Here is a 20,496-nt window from a genome sequence, read left to right as displayed (position 1 = left end):
AGCAACCTTCCAGTTACAAGCCAAGTTACCTTTCCACTTGGCCACGGGCCAATCGTTTTTAGGTATTCTCCTCCCTGAAATGATTTGAATGAAAATGTGTGGTCCTGCGTCTGGACTGGATCGTCTAGTCTGTGCTTTCCGAGGATTAAATCTTCATTTAGGAAGTTTGTTGTGTCTGTGGTCTCTATACTCTATATCATGTCAGATTTGAAAATCCTCTTGTGTGGGACAGGATTTTATTTTACTTATTTATTTGTTATTATCCTTTATTTAGGAAGGTCCCATTGAGATACAAGATCTCCTCTTCTTCCAGGGAGTCCTGGTCAAGATAGCAGCATAATGAACCATTTGTTTTCCTTTGATATAAAGTTCAGGTTTTCTTTTTTACAGTTTATGGAACAAGTTGCTCAAATTTCAAGTTGGAAAATGGATGAATGATTGAAACTCTGAACCAGAGCTGTGTGTTTTTGTAGAACCTGTAAAACTTAGTTTTTAATCTGCTCAGAAACTGACGTGTGTGTGTGTAACTTGTGTTTTCTTATTTCACTCATGATTAAATATAAGAGTTAAGTCAAATGTGAAGGTCAGATTCTCTTGTTTTATTGTTCATCACTGCCTTTGAGATGTGACTGCACACACACACACACACACACACACTCTTTTAGTGCCGCGTTAAGTAAGCTTCTCCTTATGGAAGGGCTTTGCTAACTCTCCGTGTTTCTTTTATGGGCTCTGTGTAATCAGACTGCTGTCCTTCCTCTCTATTAATAATGGCTGCGATTTCACGAGGAGGTGCTACTGTAGCAGCGTGGCTCTGTTCCAAGATGTCATTTGGCCAGAGAGCATGAACCGGCAGCAGAATGAATGGCTGCATATCCCATTACCCCCAGTGCTGGCTTTGCATTTTGCCCCTTTTTTTCTCCTGTGGAGCAAAAACTGTGGACTATTTCTATAAAATAAAAAAATAAAAAAAGTCTTTGCAGAGAAAAGAAGGAATTTCTTTTTAGCGATATATGCCTCCCCCTTCATTCGCAAATGAGAACGCGAGCTTGTGAAGGAGTCGCTTTTGGCCGCTCGCAGCGCTAACAACAGGGATAAATGTAATGACATGTTCACATTCAGAGTCAAGGGTTTGGAGCAGCAGGACTGCAGAGTGACCTCAGCCCCGGCTAAGTGACCGTCTCAGCTCAGCTCCAGTGTGATTGCCCCTGGCAGCCCAACGTAGTTGTTAGTGTTGGTGAGTTAATGAGGACTGTGGAAAGGTTAAGTAAACAGGAGGGAGGGGCCGGGCTAACAGGAAAATCACTGCTGCTGTCATCAGCAACTGCAGAGCTGAGCTGAGCTCAGGTGATTCTCGTCATTGTGGTTTTAATATGACGTGAGTGGACGATTGTGCTCTGAAGAACTGTTGTAGCTGCAGAGATACAAATAAATCTCCATCTACTCTATCTTTTGAAGTTCTTCATCGCAGTTTGAAGTTCTTCATCGCAGTTTGAAGTTCTACTTTTGAAGTTCTTCATCGCAGTTTGAGGTCCTTCATCGCAGTTTGAAGTTCTACTTTTGAAGTTCTTCATCGCAGTTTGAAGTTCTTCATCGCAGTTTGAAGTTCTACTTTTGAAGTTCTTCATTACAGTTTGAAGTTCTTCATCACAGTTTGAAGTTCTTCTTTTGAAGTTCTTCACTGCAGTTTCAAGTTCTACTTTTGAAGTTCTTCATCACAGTTTGAAGTTCTTCATCACTGAAGTTCTTCACTGCAGTTTCAAGTTCTACTTTTGAAGTTCTTCATCACAGTTTGAAGTTCTTCATCACTGAAGTTCTTCATCACTGAAGTTCTTCTTTTGAAGTTCTTCACTGCAGTTTGAAGTTCTTATTTTGAAATTTTTCATCACAGTTTGAAGTTCTTTTGAAGTTCTTCATCACAGTTTGAAGTTCTTTTGAAGTTCTTCATCACAGTTTGAAGTTCTTCATCACAGTTTGAAGTTCTCCACCAAGCTGCTTTCTTTTCCCCTTTCCCAGCAGACTTGTGAACTGTTGAGAACATTCACACTGCCTGTTTGAGACATATCTGAGACAAACGTCTCACACCACCTGACTATTTTTGGAAACAGACCTATGACCTATTTATTTTTTATTTTTTTTACCTTTCACAGGAAAGTAGAAAGTTACAGCTTCTGTATCTGTTCCATGTGTCACAAACATAGTACATCCTGTTTCAATGTAAAAGCATTCCATTATTATTTTCTATTTCTTCTACAAAGCTATTTTGTGAAATATTTGCAGGAGAGTCTGCGTTAGTCTTTGACGTCCACAGACCAAAGGATGTTATTCTTTGTTTCTTTTGAAAACTTCTGCTTCAAAAAGCAAAACGTTTGCTCTGACTGGTTTGTCCATTCATGGCGGCACAAAATGGTGGCGTCCATAAAGCAAGGCCGTTACATAAAGTACTGATTAAAGTCGTATTCTAAGGCGACAGCAACCCATATATTTATATTGATACAAACCCATAATAATAAGTAGTGTGTTCAAAAGCATGGCATCACAGACCAAACTGAAATCCACTTTGCTGATTTTTGTGGTAAATCCAGTGCAGCCTTATTCTCTTTTAAAGTACAGTGGTGTGTGTGTCTGAAGCAGAGGTGGCAGAACGTGGTCATTTTCAGACCCGCCATCCCTCATGGTTGTGAACTGTTCCTCAGCGCTTAGCCTCAGGATGAACACTGCCTGCCGACTCCCTCCGCGCCATGATGGATGACGGGATTGTTATTCAGCATTCCGAGGCTCCGCTCGGCTGCCAAGCTGCTGTCTCCTCCGATGGCCATTGTTCTCCGGTCGGCTGGAAGAGTCACCTTTATCCAATTGAAATAAATGAGATATACTCAAACTGAGACATTAATTACAAAGTTTATCTCCCGGCTAAAGTACACTAATAAAGGACTCTAATAAGGCATCCATCAACGCTGGACTCTGCGGATGTGGCTAAGGTCACCGGCCAGAGGTCAGCGGAATTTGATAAATGACAGTCTGTACGACGCAACAAAAGATATTACACATCTGTCCTTCAACACAGTGAATGGACAAACACACACTCTGCCTTTTTTTTATATCCCCTTTGAGGTGAAAGTACAAAGTAAGTGATTCAATTTGGTAATAAAACTTAAATGTAAACAAACCTCTGTTACCAAATCGCCTGGAAATCTGCTTGAATCGCTGTCTTCTGATCCAGGCGTTACCAAGGACACCAGCCAACTTTAACGTGTGTTTGGAGAAGAAATCCAAACAGAATGGCTCCAGTTAGTGCAACAATTTGAGCTACAGGGGAAATCAGTTTAAAAAAATGATGAATTGTTATACTATACTGAAAAAAATCACAGCAGATCTCTGCCTCCACCTCCTCCTGCCATGAGGGTCAAGTCCTTGACAGACAAAACACATTTTGTCAGTGCGACCCGTTAAAACTTTCACACGTTCACCACAAAGCGCCGCTTTCAACACTCCCTCCTCCGTCCCCACGCAAAACAAATAACAGTTTTTCTATCGTCGAGATTCCAGGCGTCGGTGAGTGTCTTTACAAAAACTATTCGGTCCTCTTTTTTTTTTTTTTTTTTTATTGAAGGTTGGAGAGAAACCTGTGCAAACATTCGATTTATACAGTGGGCAAAGTTCAAGGTGGTTTACAAGTGTGTTTTTTCATGAGAGCTCAGTATTCTCTGCTGTGACGGTGGTGAAGAGCACTTCAAAATGATATGAAAACATACACAGAAAAGTGGTCCTGATATAAAGAACCCTGTGGAAATTTATATTTAAGGGTATTTTATTAGGGAGTTTATAATATTACGCATATATAACGCAATAATATTATATATAATACAAAAAAGGGTTATCTTTCGAAGGCAGACGCACATTAAGGCTTTTCTTATGCTCCACTCTGTCCTCAAGAGCCTTTTTTTCCTCGTGTACAGAGAAGCAAATCGTCCGTGCAGTACAACGTTAGTGACCATATTGTGGCATTTGGCAGCGACTCAGAATGACTGTGTGACATCGCCGCCGCTGCTCTGCTCTGCTCTGCTCTGCTCTGCAGAGATCGCACCAGCTGTCTCCGCCGCTTTGCTCTCCAGCGTCTTCTTTGTTAACATCTTATCGGCCGTCTGATAATCGGTGTAACTGCAGGGCGGCGCTGGACGACAATGGCGGCCGGCAAAGATCCGCCCGTCGAGGAGCTGTGTGAGGCGGAAAAAAAAGTCACATTACAAGTGCAGCTAATTAGCGGCCAAACGGTTAGCGTTTTAATTTGAAAAGCTCTCCATAATATCCTCATTGTGTCCTTTTTGTGTCTAATGCAGTGAATGGGTATTAGCTGGAGTGAAACAGTAAAATAAACTGTGTGTGTTTTCATTGATCATAAAAAAGCTTATTCATTCATCGGTGAAAGAAAATAACCAGCGGTGTTAAAAACAGCAGCAACTTTCCCTTTAAATGCAAAGCAGCCCTTTTTTTTACTCCCTTTGTAACATCTTTTATTCACTTTCTTGCTTGTAAAAGTCCAATTAATACATGAGCTTTGCTTCAAAAATATAGAAAAACAAACGCTCTGGTAGCAATTAGTAACAGTAGAGCTGTGTCACTGTCAGAACCAGAGCTACACTACAAGTCCATTTATTTACCCCAAGGTACAGTTCAGACTAATATAACTCATTCTAAGTATGTTTACATTTTTCATTGCCCAAAAGGTCCATGAAGACCTGGGTTTGTGACCCGGTCAGAACAAGAGTCTTTCTACATGGAGTTTCCACAGGTTTTCCGGGTTCCTCCCACCCTCCAAAAACACTGGACACTCTAAATTGACCGTAGGTGTGAGTGTGAGATTGGATGGTTGTTTGTCTCTATGTGTCCCTGTGATGGACCCACCTTTCCCCCTATGTCAGCTAGGATTAATTAGCACTAGCATGACCCTCATGTGGAGGATCAACTGGTAGGATAAGAAGATGACAAGGTCCATGTACACTACATAGACAAAGGTATCTGTCCCTTAGACACCTTTTGTCAATGAAGGACAAGCTTAATGAGATCTTCAGCATACCAAGACAATTTGGACAATGCTGTGCGTCCAACCTGTGTCAAAAGTTTTTGAGGAAGGCTCTTTTCTTCTATTCCAAAATGAATGTGTCCCAGCGGACAAAGCAAAGGACTTTAAAGACATGGTTTGACGAATTTGAGTTTGGTGTGGAAGAACTTGACTGGAGATTAGAGTCCTGACCTTTAGGCCCACGATCGAGCACCTTTGGGAGGAACTGGAACAGAGATTGTGAGCCAGAACCTTCTCGTCCAACATCAGTGTCTGACCTTGTCAATGCTCTGCAGCATGAATGGACACAAATTCACCATAGAAACACTTCAAATGTGTCACTTCAGTTTGTCTCCCCATGGTTTACGAAGGGTTTTGTCTTCAGGAACATCATACGTGAAATTGCACCATATGTCGTCTCTTCTCTTTCTTCACAACGCTGTAATTTCTGCCTCTTTCCTTGTGTGTCTTCCCTCGTGTTGATATCCAGGCAGACCAACCTTAACCTCCGTACCCTCTAGGGCTGTAAACTCCTAGTCGCCTGGTGGATATGTTCTGGCACGACCAAAATTCAGATTGGTAGATTTTTTTGCCGCGTTAATTTCATACAGTCTATGGTTCATTTCATCAGGAGGAAAGTACCGAGTGCTAATGGGGGTGTTTTCAGAGCACCCCTGCTTCACAGTTAACAGCGTGTCTTCAGAGAACACCTTCCTTGTTTTCACTATTTTGGATTAGCCCAACCCACTAGAGACAGATAGATTAAAGAACGTCCACATTCTTCAACATCCAGTGGATTTATTTAAACCACCCCAATTAGTCGATTTTTAGTCAAAATTTCAAGGCTTCAGTCAACCAACAATTTCTTTTGTTGATAACAGCGCTAGTACCCTTGCAAAGAGATTAGTCTGATTGGATCACTTCTTGTTCTTCTGATTGTTGATTTCACCCTAACATTCTCGTTTAGATTTTGCCATAGTTTTTGTCATATCAACTTTATTGTTATTCACACACACTGGTGTGTGTGTGTGAAAGTGCACCCAGAGAAAACGCAGCTCTTTTTCAGATCCATCTTTTGTAAACTATCTGGCAACTCACAAGAGCCTCAAGTCTGGGGAGGAGGGGAGAGGAGAGTGCTGTCCAATGTTTTAAATTTGGACTGTAGTACCTGTTTTAAATGCTAATGTCCACAGTTTTACATAATTTACATACAAAAAAAACACCTTTAAGGTGTACAGATTCAGACAAGATAAACTGACTCTGTAGTGTATAATCATCCCCTGTTTAGTTGCACATGGTGCGTGCTGTGATGGGTGGCTGCCTTACAAGGACAGTGCCAGACTGCGGAGTGAAAATAATGTAACAGGAGCTTGTTCCCCCCCCCCTGCTCCCCGGTTGCTGCAGCAGCAGAAGTTCACCCCTGCAGGCTGACCAAAGCTCTGTGGTTTGCCCAGGGCAGGCTGTCTTCCTGCTGCCTCTGCGGCTCATCTGTCATCAGCCAGACCTGAAGCTGCTGGATCTTTGCCTGAAGACTTTTTAAAAGTCTCTGGCGAGAGGTCATACGTTGAATTAGAGAGCCAGTGGAGGAGGGAACATCTTGGTTCTAGAGCAGAAAGCGAGTATTAAACCGTGTTTCCGCGCCTCGAGCACCGCCTGCCCTGTCAGCCTGGTTCTGGCACTTCATGTGAAGCTGCAGTTTATTTCCAGGGAAACTGCATTTAAATATCACTGGGTGAGTTCAGCGTTTTGTTGACCTCTCCAATTTGGTATCGATTTCATGGTCTCACCAAGTTTTCTTTTTCTTTTTCCTTCATAGCGAGAACTGGTGGTTACAATGGCTTGTACAGCAGGGGAGGATATGCTCTTCATTGATTCCTTTATTCATGCAGTTTTCTTATAAATAAACAATTTGTTTGCATTCAGCGTTGCCGTAAAAAAAAATCCATTCACACTTCAACTCTAAAAACTGTGATATTACCAATGACAGCAGTGGCTGGAGGACTTTTGTTGCCAAGTTATTCGTCTGTCAGTCCATACATATGTATGTATAATATACACCTTTTCGCAGCTTATATATGGAACATTATTGTCCACAATGTGGAAGAATTGTGTGAATTTGCTCCACATAAAAAGCCCGACATGAATTCCAAATACAAAACAACTATTTTAAAAAAGAAAGACAATCAACTACCCAGAGAACTTGGGGTTTAACTTGAGGCAATTAGTTTGATGAGTTAATAACATCTTTTCTGTTTTCTATCACACATTTTTCACACCGTCAGGAGCAAAGTTGGGTTAACCCTCTTATGACCATCACGACCAGGGTTCTAGCTAGTGCAGTTTAGCGTCATAACGGCCCGTTATGATATAATTTGCTAAAAAAAAAAATTGTGTAACTCAATTTTGTGATCTAATCAGTGTAACTGAGCATCCAGGGGTCGCCCGAACTGTTCATAAAATCAATAACGAAACATCAATAAATGGGACGAGACACGAATTAGCCGGTTCAGGTAGCCACCGCTTCCCACTCGTACTTTTTATTATCAGTGTAGAACAAAAACAGCGGATGTCCGTCAACCACAACATTACGTCATTTCAAGAGAGATGAGAGAACAGTCTGTTAACACGAGCATCGAAGCGCGGAAATAACAACAAACGCGGGTAGCATTGCATTTCACGCCACACGTGACATTTCTCATGCTGAGAAGTGATAAAACTTACCGCATGGTTTTGAGTGAAAGAGCACGGTCAGGTCATGACTTCAATTATATCACTTAATTTATGATAATAGCTGCTTATTAAAGTGTAAGTTTGAAGTATAAAGAGTATGAACTTAAAGTATTATCTTCAAACCCAATGAGGGAGTTCTTCTGCCTCTTTTTCCAAGATAACGTTCACTTTCCATATCTGGCAGTTATTCAACCGTTGTTGTCATGCGCTGGTGAATCTCGTCTGGGATTGGACGCTCGTTCCACAGATGTCCTGAGGTTCTACCGTAATGACAAATATATGGGTGCAATTAAAGCTCTATTTCTCTGCTTTCCGGTATCCACCCATCCATCTTCTACCACTTTATCCTCCACATGAGGGTCTCCAGATCGCCAATCCATAGTTTTTGAACTATATCACAAACGGTCTAGGAGTTATGGTAATGAGAAGTACGCATGCCAGCGACGACAGGATTGGTCACAGAAGGGTTAAGTGTCTTATCCAAGGACACGTCGGGCAAACCCACAACCTTCCAGTTGAAAGACGACTTGTGCTACCACTAGGGCAGTGTTGCCGTTAGCCAGGCTTGTTCAAATACACAAACATCTACTTTGCTGATGAATTAAAGTGCTCATTACTGCCACCAGTGTGTCAGTAGAGGCTATAAAATATTATCATCATGTGCACAAGATAGATAGATAAATCAGACACGTACTGTACTTGTCTGGAAAAACAAGGTTCCTCAACTGTCTTCATTTGGGAACGTCCAATTATCCAACGCCTCCCCAGAGAACAATTTAGAAATATCAGCGAGTTGATTGTGCCGTGGGTGAAGGACACAACCACGAGTGGACGCAGCACAAACACACACACACACAACATATCAATTGGAGAAGTGTCAGTAATCATTGTGAGCATCGCTTGTGTTCAAACTGGCCCAACAGCATAATAATAATAATAATAAACTAACAAGCCACTGCAATGTGGGGAAGCTGTTGCTTCTTCCCCTGAGCAGCTTCACTCCACTTCAAGTGTTGAAGTGTTTGTCATTCAACTTAATAAGGCGGCCTCATCAGGGGAAAACCACAGCAGCAACCTGTGGGTGGAGAGAGAGAGCGAGAGGGAGAGAGAGAGAGGCTTGGGGGTTATGGAGGGTTTATGACTTCATTTCGCACATTGATGGTGAATTGATTTGCATAGCGCTGAGCACGAGTGGAGTTGTGGGAATTTGGTTTTTATCAGAAAGGCTTTCTGGCGAAATGACATGCAGTTCCTTGCTGTGTCTGCAGAAACACAATCATACAAAGATGTGTTTGTTTTTCTGGTAACAGTCTGTTCTGTGCAAAAGTCTTAGGCCAAAAAAAAAACCCGGCTTTGTTATTTTTAATGACTTTCAATTTCGGCGATCATTGGCTCACTGGATTGGAATCATCAAACGTCACGTGATTTTTTCGACCAGGGATCAGCAAGTTAATGTGACCGAGGGCCAATTGAATATTTGGGCCAAAACATTGTCTCTTTATAGACAAAAGTGTCTTAAAACGTCTTTAGTCAGAAACAAAAACCAACGTTTGAAGAAGAATTACTGCTACTTCTTCTTTTACGGACATTTACTCCCGAACCTGGCTGCTGTCTCCATGACAACAGTGTTTTTTGCTATTATTTTTCAAAACATTTATCTGGTTTAAGTTAACCGTCAGTTCTATTTGAATCAGTTCATAGTTTTTCAGAATAAAAGCTTTGAACTCGAATGAAATTTTCATCTTTTGTTAAACAATTTAAGATCAGATTAGTTCAAATCATCTGCCAGGCCCAGATACTGGTGCTCGTGGGCCAGCAACGTCTTCTGTGTCTAAACTTACAGTTCTGGCATATTTACTACAGCGTTTAGGGGGTTTGCTGTGCATGAAGACATTTATTTAATTTATAAAATGTATATAATGAACAAACAACATGATATAAAAAGATTGTGAAACGTTGGCTGAAGCTAAATCCGAGATGTGAGTTTATTTAACTTTGTTAAAACTGATTTTGTACTAATTTTGTATTGTTTGCAATCTTTCTTCAGGAGTTGGAAACTGTTGTGACTTGAATTGTCCCTAAATTTTTAATTTATGGCGTGACGTGAAGGAGTCAAACCTCCTACATCCTATTCTTCCACTTCCTTATTTATTTAGCACATCTTGCCACTTTTATTGCGACAGCGACGCTGGATCAGTAAAGTTCACAGTTCAAACTCGGCTTTTGTCGACTGAACCTCAGCTTTATCCTCGTCGTTGAATCGCCTGCAGGAAAAACTTTAAACTTCACAAATGATTTTCCCTGACTGAGTTCAAAGCCTCAGTCAGAGCCGTATAAGAAGAATCCTGTGGGAACGATTGTTTTGCATAAGTTGTTCTCTTTCAAGTTGTGGCTTTGCTTTCTCATCTCTCTCTCTCTCTCTCTCTCTCTCCCCCTCTCTCTCTCCCTCCGTCACTCTCTTTGTCTTTGTGGGGTTTTTTAGGAGGAGCTTTGAGATTTTTTTTTGTCATATGAAAATGCATCTGGCTCGCAAATCAAATGTCTGATATCATGAAAGAGCGGATTAAAGACTGAAACAATGAAAAAGTAGCTGTGTTGAGCACAGCACAGCCTGTTCAGACCTGATATAACCCCTGTCCTGAGTGATCCAATCACGTGCAGTTTGGCCTAAATTCAGGTCTGAACGCGCCCCAATCTGTCCTGCATGTGTCCTCGGATGTGATCACAAAAATCACTCTTTTAAACAATCACTCAACAACCACGATGGATGCATGACGCTGGGTCCACTCAGGGAATATGTCTGCTGTAGAACTTCTCCTATGGCTTTAAATTATATATATAAAAAAAATATGTTAGAAAAGTAACTGATATATGAAAAATGGAACATGGTGCAGGCCCCAGACAGACAGACAGACAGACAGACAGACAGTTAGCTAGCATAGATAGGTTGGTAGATTGGTTGTTGACTAGTTAACTAGCATAGGTAGGTAGGTTTTTGGTTGATTTTTGGCTAGTTACTGTAGTTAGCATAGATAGGTAGGTAGGTTGGTTGGTTGTTGACTAGTTAGCTAGCATAGGTTGGTTGGTTGTCGACTAGGTAGGTAGGTTGGTTGGTTGGTTGGTTTTTAGCTAGTTACTGTAGCTAGCATAGATAGGTAGGTAGGTTGGTTGGTTTTTGGCTAGTTACTGTAGCTAGCATAGATAGGTAGGTAGGTTGGTTGGTTGTTGACTAGTTAGCTAGCATAGGTTGGTTGGTTGTCGACTAGGTAGGTAGGTTGGTTGGTTGGTTGGTTTTTAGCTAGTTACTGTAGCTAGCATAGATAGGTAGGTAGGTTGGTTGGTTTTTGGCTAGTTACTGTAGCTAGCATAGATAGGTAGGTAGGTTGGTTGGTTGTTGACTAGTTAGCTAGTATAGGTTGATTGGTTGTCGACTAGGTAGGTAGGTTGGTTGGTTGTTGACTAGTTAGGTAGCATAGGTTGGTTGGTTGTCGACTAGGTAGGTTGGTTGGTTGGTTGTTGACTGGTTAGCTAGGTAGGTGTGAACAGTCATACTTAAGTAGTATAACTTAGTTCTATCCTAGAATGATATAAAAAGTGTCTATTGTCCTCAGATTTGTTAGTATTTCTGATCAAATTACTTTTGTTTACACTTTATTGTACACTTGGGATTTGTCTTTGTGAAAGTGAAACAAAACAATGAAAACAACAGTGTGATGTTTCTGGAATTTACTGGTTAAGACCAGACCTTGTCGACATGCCTGTGGACAAACGATGCTGATGTAATGTCCTCAGCAAAGTTAATTACAGTATTTATCACTGAAAACATCCAGTTTCTCTCTGTGAATGTGGGCATGTTGACGTCTTTGACCTTTAACATGTGTACGTGATTTCAAATTAAATGTAAATTGTGAAGCTACAACATTCACTGCAGCGTTGTACTGTCACTGTCCTTCACAGTGACTTATTTAATCACAACCTCAACAGCTTAATTAAAAGTTGTAGTGCATGTTATACATTGTTTTCCCTCTTTTAAAAAAAACCAAACAAACAAAAAAAAAACTGTATTAATACATTTCATCCAATATCTTTAAGGGTTTAAAGGTCCACATTTCTTAATTAGTTTGAGTTATTTTCTAGTGTGTAATTGGTAAAGGTCAGGAAGAAAGTGAAAACACAATTTAGACAAAGTTTAGTTCATTAGTTGTGATTCATTTCTATTTTGAACGTAAAATAGTAAACGTTAATTTATTGTCCCTTCATTTTTGCCTTTTTTGTTAGACTTAATGAACTTGAAGCAACATGAATAAAAGGACCTGGATGTTTTCTTGTGTATTTGATTAGTGATTTATTTGTTTTTCAGTAATAATTGTGATAATCAGAGGATTGATAATAAACTACCATTATGTTGGTACATGACAACACAGGTAGACTACTTAGTGTACTTAAGTACAAAATTCACATATCTTTACTTTGTTATTTCTATTTCTATCAGCTTGTACATTTACTCCACTACATTTCCTCTAACTCTCTTTCTTACTCGTTACTACCAAATCAAATCTGAAGAAGAAGAGTTGGTATTATGGTCTGCATTTATATTTTGTGATGTTTTCGTTAGAGTTTCTTATTTTCTTATTGTCACAAAACAATACCTGTAACAGGAAGTAGCCACACGTGTGGAAAAACAAACCTGGTCTATGGTCTGGATGGAGTCGTGACTCTGGATCCTAATAAAGTGAACTAAAACATAAGCAGTGTTAGCTGGAGGATGACAGGGCTAATGTGGAGAGGGTTAGACAGACAGAGGAGGGGGAGGTGATAGAGACAGATATACTTGTCATCGCAGCTCCATTAACAATATCACACAAAGCACGAGAGACAACAAAGACATAAATATAATTAATCACACAAAACAATCACAGTAAACACAGACCAATCCTCTCACTCTGTGTGTGTTAGTGTAAGTTTTTCATTAAGTTTTAGAGATGGATTGATGAGCAAAACACGCGTCTCAATCTTATCTCTTAAATTGCGGGAAACTCAGTCTGGTTGGACGCTAATAAATGCATGTGTTTATTTTATTCATATTCAAAACATGGATCAGGATCACAGACAGTGTTTGTCAGACAGTCTCATGCACAGGAGACCGGGTTTATGAGAATCTACAAACAGATTTGTTTTTCTTCCCACACAGAACTGGCATTTTGGGAGCCTTAAAATCCTATTTCTGGAAAACGACTCTCTTAAAACGCCATTCTGTTCCATTGTGTTTTTGTGTCTACAACCAATATGCAACTTTGGGGATCACGTCATAGCCCCACCCCCTCTGTCTCCGCCAGAGGCTGTCTCCGTATTCATCGTCGTCTTCTTGTTTGACCTATGGTCTTTGAGCAGATTTTAATGGGATGAAACGTTTTGAGCTGTTAGAGCATACAACAGACTATTGTACCAAAAATATTTGTGAATTTTCATTGTTAAAGAAGTAAAGGACAGTTCTAGCACAACTTGACTCGAGTCATGAGCGTGACGTCCAACACAAGAATCAAATCCAAACAACGTCCAACTGTAGATCAATTTTAAAAAGACTTAAAAATCCTGAAAACATGCGTTAATCTCTTTTAATCCACTGATTCTAATGATTCAGTTACATTCAAAACAACTACCTTAAAAGTCACTAGTTTGTGTGTTTGTGTGGCGTAGAACACAGCCGTTATTGGGATGTTTCATTATCTCTAAATGCTGTTTTTATTTATTTATTCTTTGTCTAACATAGTAACCATAAAAACGACATTGTCCCACTTTTATTTTCCCTGAATGGAGTTTGGCATTTAGGGTGGAGATGATACACGGTTTAAATAATAATACTGTTGACTTTAGAAAACAGGCCTGTGGGAGTCAGTAGTTCCTCAAACAGCTGAACAGATGGAAAGCGTATATTATATATATATATATATTAAAATTATTGATTATATTCTTGCAGGGTTTTTTAGACATTAAGTGGCATTAGTGTTGTATGTTTACCTTTATTTTAATACCTACAGTGTGTAGAGTATTATATTTGATGTACTTCCTTCTATATTGTATTAAAGTTAAACACACACACACACACACACACACAAAATAATAATAATAATAATAAGATACAGACCTTGCATGGAAATATATACGAGCAGATCAAGGACTGGGAAAAAAAATATATACATGTATATAAATATACAGTATATATGAATATAAATTGATAATTATCTGACACATAAATGTGCACACACTGCAAAAAGTGATTTTTCAAGAGAGTAAAATAAGCTGTCTTTTTTGCTTCAGCTACACTGCAAAAACAGATATTTTTTTATTAAGTAAATACAGTTTTTTTCAGTCAAAAAATACAAGCAAAAATGCACAGAATGTAAAATACGTGAAATAGTTGAACACCCTTAAGGACAATAAAAGACATTTTATGAAGACTAAGCGCTTAAGTTTTGAGTGAAAAAGTACCAGACTGTCCCATGTGCATGTGAAGATGATTCCAGGAGGAGAAGGTCTTTGTTTGAGGGTAAAATTTGGAGAACTACAACTGCTCTTTACTGTGCTGCGTTCATGTTAGAGTCTCAGAAACGTCGTGAGAACTGTGAGTGAACGGGTCGTGTGCATATGAAGTGGGATGTGTTGTTCAAGTGTGCTTTTCCAACTCCATGCGGTAAACAACCACGTCTGAATGCAGAGTATTTGGGTCAAGTGGTTCTCACTGTTCTCTAATTCAACAGCCGGATCAGCGATGGAAACAGAGACAGTTGCTCTTTTCCTCTTGTGACGCACAGCACGGGCCACTTTATTAGGTACGCAGTTCACCTGATAACACGATAGGAGTGGGAATTCTTCATACGTTGGTTGTAAAATAAAAAGTTAGCTGGATGTTTTCTCTCTTTTTTTTTGGACTGTTCTCTGAAAACACCAGAAGTGGTTTTTGTGTCAGCAGTTTCCAAAATACTCAGACCAACAACAACCATCCCACGTTTAACCATTTAACACCTAAACCTCAAAATGTCCATCTGGACTATTTTTTGGCTTTGTTTTTAACCATAAAAGGAGTGCTTTTGCTCCATTGCTCCAGAATAACTTTAGATATCTGGCAGGTACAGTTTTTACTGCATGTTAAAATAGTGCGTTAACAATTTATAATGAAGAACAAAAAGTTTTATTTTTGAACAATATAAATATAAAACATATTTAAAATAACATTTGTTTGAGTATTTGTCTCAAGTATTTCAACTTCAGGAGATCATCTTGACCACGTCCTCATGGCTAAATACGCTGAGTTGCTAACATGTGATTGGCTGATTGGATATTTGCGTTTAAAAAGCAGTTGAACAGGTGTACCTAATAAAGTGGTCTTCTTGTAAAGCTGAATGTGCATTTTAATGTACAAACATAAAGTATTGAATCACTACCTTGAGTTCTACATAGTGCTACAGTGTGTGTGTGTGTGTGTGTGTCCTATATCCAGGTACTGTATGCTAATACCTGTATGTGGTCGTGATATTGTCCCCAAACCAAACTCTGATGTCTCATCCATCTTTTCTGTCAGTTATTTCAGGAAAAAAGCTCAAAGCTGCAGTGTGTGCATCTTTTTTCTTTGCTCTTCTGTTGTTATTATTCTGCCGCCTCTGTTTGGTCGTCATGACCAGAAACAGTGGAACATTGTTTTTAATGCTGCATATATCCCAGGAAACTGCTGAATTAATGCTTTTTTTTGGCGCAGTAGAATTCACTCCAGACACTTTTTTTGTGCATGCTTCTTTGTGTTTTCAGTCAAACTTTACGAGCATGTTGTTTTTGCGTTTATCGTCACCCAGCAGTTTCAAATAAGCTTCAATGTATGCGCCACATTTACCACAGACGTGGGGGGGTCATTTCTATATGACATGAGGGGCCCAGGTAACATTAATCCCAATGCGATGCCATGGGTTTTAGTCTCATTGTGTGGTGTATGTGTGTTGGGTGACAGTTTAGAGGAGAGGCACCAAAATCCTGATCTCGCCTAGGGCACCAAAATGCATAATGACCACCTGAGTTACCATTTGATATATCTGTTTTTTGGACTTCGCACAGCTCGGTTGTCAGCAAGGTAAAAAGTGCTTTACCTCTCATACTCAACTCTAACTGGCTAAAAATGAGTGGGGACAAAAACCAAAATCTGAGGTCTGGTTCAAGGAGAGACACGACGGAGATATATACATATCGAGAAAAAAGAAATCAGCTGTAGTGAAGCGTTTTTGGCGATTTGGAGGACGATGCTAGCACCGCAGCTTCACTTGGAGCTATCCACAAAGTGATTAACTTCAAGTTCACATGAAGAAAGAATTGGCCGAGTTTTAAGAATATACGTCTGTTTTTAGCAGAAGCAATAATATCAGTTGCATTTCTACTCATTATCTCTTATCTCATCTCTTATCCAAACTATGTCAAAGTCAGAGCTGGTGTCTCAGTGAATCACCTGCCAAATCCAATGCCTGTCAATCTAACCGTTGGACAGTTAAGCGACGAACAAACACACGGACGTTCCTTGCATTTATTTATAGATGGATTTAAAAGTTCCGCACTGCAACTTTCATAAGCTGTGCCATAGCTGCTGGTGGCAAACGTACAGTAGGAGCGCCTCAGTCATTAAACAGAGGTTTAGGCTAAGTTGTAAAACCTCAAATGAAGAATTTTAATTAATTTTTGGGTGCATATTTTTTTATTATTATTACAGGTTTCTTTTTTACCCTCAATTAAAAGTCAGTCTTCCAGGATAATAACACTCCATCCTCTGATAATTGAGGGGATTGCAGGATTTTCATGTGTAGTTAAAGAATTAATCATCAGACGCGGAGGAGAAAACGTATTTTACACTTGGGAAGATTTTTAATACGGAGTAAACACTGTTTAACAGACGCAGGGGTGTAGATTTTTTCCTTTGTTAAGGGTTCATCCTATGACTTCCTGTGAGACTTTAAAGTTTTGTTCTATAATAAATGTGTTGAGTTTTTAAAAAAAAAAAGCTATTAAAAATAATGGCATTGACCTCAACAGTGATTTACTGCGTGTGTTGTCAAATTAATTTTGCAGCTTAGCACGGTGGCTCTGTCTATGTCTTTTGCCCCTCGATATTCAGATCTCAATATTTATTCAATAACTTTGTATGAAATAATGAATTCATGATTTACTCACTAATAATGAAACTGATTTTGAATTTCCTTCTACCTTTTTACCGCTATTATATTTGGTTTTTGCATATTTGGGCGCCCCCATGAGGATAAATCATAATACTGTCAGTGATCATTAAGTGAAACAACACATTCCCGTCATCCTCTGCCGTACGTCGAATTTTGTGAGGAGTGAGTGCAGCCTCACAGAGCTGCAAGCATTACGTAGCACTAGCGTAATAGTAAAAAAGTACTTTAAATATGAAAAGTGTATATATATATTTAAATATTGATTTATTTTTTTATATAAAATTTGTACTACACAACACTACTATATAGCAGAGTCATGTATTGAGATTTCTTTTTTCTAATTAACTTTAAAGAGAATATAACATATAATAAAGAGAACATTATAGATTAACTTACAATTGTGGATATTTTTCACAACTGTATCTGGATCCTGCAGCCCTGGACTCCAATTCATAGCAGTGTTTCCCAATCCATAGTTTAGTTAAGGATTGTTGAACTTAACTCTACTGTAAAGTTCATTCATGTAAAGGGGTATTTTATTAAATTTGGCAGCAGCATTAAATTCTATTTAATTTAACAATAAAAGCTTTTAAGAGAATATAAAATATGATGTACAGTATATTAAATTATGAAAGTTTTTCCAGGGACACTGAATTCTTAACACTCTAAAGACTTTTTTTTTTACACTTTAAGTAAATTTTATTGGTATGAAAAGGCCTAAACACGGCTATGAATTGGAATAATGTTAATAATTTTCTTTTATTCATTTGGAAGCTGCAGATTTTGTAAGAAAACCCATAAAAAAATGAAGTATAACGTACAGTATATTAAATTAGCTTAACCTTTTGAAAATGTGGATTTTTACCAGGAAATAAAAATTCTTAACATGCTAAAAAATAAAATAAATAAATGTGTACTGCTAAATACTGCTGTAAAGTTGAGTAATGTAAAGAGACTACTTTCTATTAATCTGGCATCTGTGGATTATATTCACTTTCATATGACAACATATAAAAAGGATATAAAACATACATTAGGTATATTACTTATATTTATACTTTAAAAAATGATAATTTGCTCCCCACAGGAACACTCTAAAATCACTTTGTGCAGCTCAAACACTGAGGATTAAATTTAGTTTCATCAAGTCCTCTAAAAAAAAGAAAAAAAAGATACATAATGAAAAACCAGTGTTTCGGCAAAAAAAAGCTGAAGACTTGAACTTTACCTCTTGTCATTTATTTATTCGCTCTTTGCAGCCCAGCACAGCGTCGCCAGTGAGGAGAGAATACAGAGAGTACATTACATTAATCTGACTAATGAGCTATCACATTGAATAAATAAATCCACAAGAACAATAATGTATTTTAATAAGAAATGCTAAAGGCCACCCCGATGAAAAATTACCTCTCAAAAGTCATAGCCTGTGGAATAAATCTGACTCTCCCCCATTCTTTGTTGACGCGTGGACAACGTGTGCGATGTTGATTTGAATAATTGATCAGCAGAAGGAAGGTTGCTGCGAGAGAACATCGCTGATAAGCAGCAGAATTAGGTTTTTTGGGTTTGAATTGCGACGTTCTATCGATCCTCTTTGAACAACACTTAGTGGAAGCGTCACACACTGTGGGATTATTTATTTATGGATCCAGTTTGACCTCGGAGCGTTTCCCCAGGAGATTGTGTTTAATGCGATGAAATTGACTGTCAAATGTGCACGCAGAAAAAAAATAACAATAATGGACAAATCCAAAGTGACAGCAGTAATCAGAGTGGGGGATTAGCCGTTCTCATTTTACTCTACAAAGACTTACATTCTCATCAGGTTCGGCTTCACCTGCTCGTTCTCAGCCTGACGCGATCTCATTTGCCACCTTTGATCCGTCAAAGAGTTGTTTGCTTAAAAAAAAAAACAGAAGCAAGCAGCACTGGGATTTTTTTTTTGATTTTGTATTAAAATTAAAACCAAATCCCTTCAAATCAAAGTTTAAAGTCAAGTCAGGTTCATTCTGATTGTCTGAGGGATGATTAAAATGTTTCGTTTTACCTTTAAATTAGAGTAGCAGTTTGTAGCCTGAAGGGCTGGTAAATAAACCAAATATATATATATATAATGAAATAAATGATAAAGAAGCCTTTATATTGCTTGTTGTCTTTTTAATTAATCAAATCAAATCTTATTTGTATACCTAATCACAACATACACTATCACAAGGTACTTGACATAATAAGGCAGAGACATTACAATAAAAACAATTATAAGAAATCTCTGACAGAGCCCAAACCTAAGCAAGTGCAGCATCTGCCTAGGCCGGTTGTGGTAAAGTGGAAAAAAATGGGTGCGACAAGATGATAGTAATATATTCTTTATAGAATTTTAAAGTAATCTATGTAAGCACCAGCATTGAAAAAGGACTGAAATGAAACTAGTATACATTTAAATCATTACAGTACTACTATTAGCCTCAAAACTGGATCCGGATCTGGATCCTGCAGCCCTGGAGTCATAGTCCATAGTTTACTTCATTTCTTGCTCTTCGCATAATCTGCTGATTATTGGGTTAAACTGAAAATGACAAGAAACTAAACTGTTTTCATTTATGATTTTCTGTTTTTTCTTTATTATGGATTTTTCCTTCTGCTGTGGAAAAAAACTAATATGCAGTCGTTCAAATAAAATCTGAGCAGCTTAAAGAGGGAGCTGGGAATCACTGTGAATATTTTCCAAAAATGTGTGATTCTATTTCATTTTCAACTTTTTACACATAACTATGTTTTATTTATTTATTCATTACAAGGCATGTATAGGTTTAATAGCTTTATTAACATTTATTGAATTGTTGAATAAAGATTTATTTTCTAATTGCAGATATGAATGATCAGGTTCATCAGTGATTCATTCATACTGCCGTATCTATATTTCAATCCATTTTAACCCTTTAACAAATGCCACATTTGTGATTATCCTTCAAGATGATCACTCTTGTAAGACTTTATGATTCCATATATAGATATTTCATTGTTCCTCTCCATTCATCACCATGACCCATACAGTAAAGTCACTACAGCTTACAGACTTGTTGTCACGACAACAGCCGCTGATCTAGGATGACACTACTCTACACTACTAACTCCCAAATTACAACAAACAAGTACTAGAAGGAAAATATAATTAAACCTCTGTGAGTCATACGAGAATAGAGTCATAATATTGTGACTTTTTTCCACTTTTTCACACGGTGTGAAGGCTATTTCCATCAATGTTGCAATTAATTGCAAATGCCACACGTCTTCATTTTAACATAGGAATCAATATGCCATAAAGGTGCTGGTGCTCGTGCTTGCTGGACTTCCACTACCTTCTGGATCCCAAACTTAATTATCAATCTAATTGTTTCTTGAGAAACTATAAATCTTTAATGTGTAGCAACGCAGATGTAAAACGGTGTAGCCTCGCAGTTGAAAACTACCCGCCACATTCCCTCCAAGTCTTTC

At 38.6% G+C, this 20,496-nt stretch overlaps 1 protein-coding gene and 1 long non-coding RNA gene across 4 annotated transcripts in view; both read left to right on the top strand.

Moving 5' to 3' along the window:
- Positions 1-20,496, top strand: part of cadm1b (cell adhesion molecule 1b) — a 213,789-nt gene that overhangs the window by 105,052 nt on the left and 88,241 nt on the right. The window lies entirely within an intron of this gene.
- LOC131462690 (uncharacterized) lies at positions 6,496-6,980 on the top strand. Its single transcript, XR_009240902.1, has 2 exons — positions 6,496-6,794; positions 6,879-6,980. It is a non-coding gene; the product is annotated as an uncharacterized LOC131462690 (long non-coding RNA).

The sequence above is a fragment of the Solea solea genome, chromosome 7 (assembly GCF_958295425.1).
Source record: "Solea solea chromosome 7, fSolSol10.1, whole genome shotgun sequence".
NCBI classification, from domain to species: domain Eukaryota; kingdom Metazoa; phylum Chordata; class Actinopteri; order Pleuronectiformes; family Soleidae; genus Solea; species Solea solea.
Note: the sequence above shows the minus strand (reverse complement) of the source record. Positions and strands in the feature narration are given on the sequence as shown.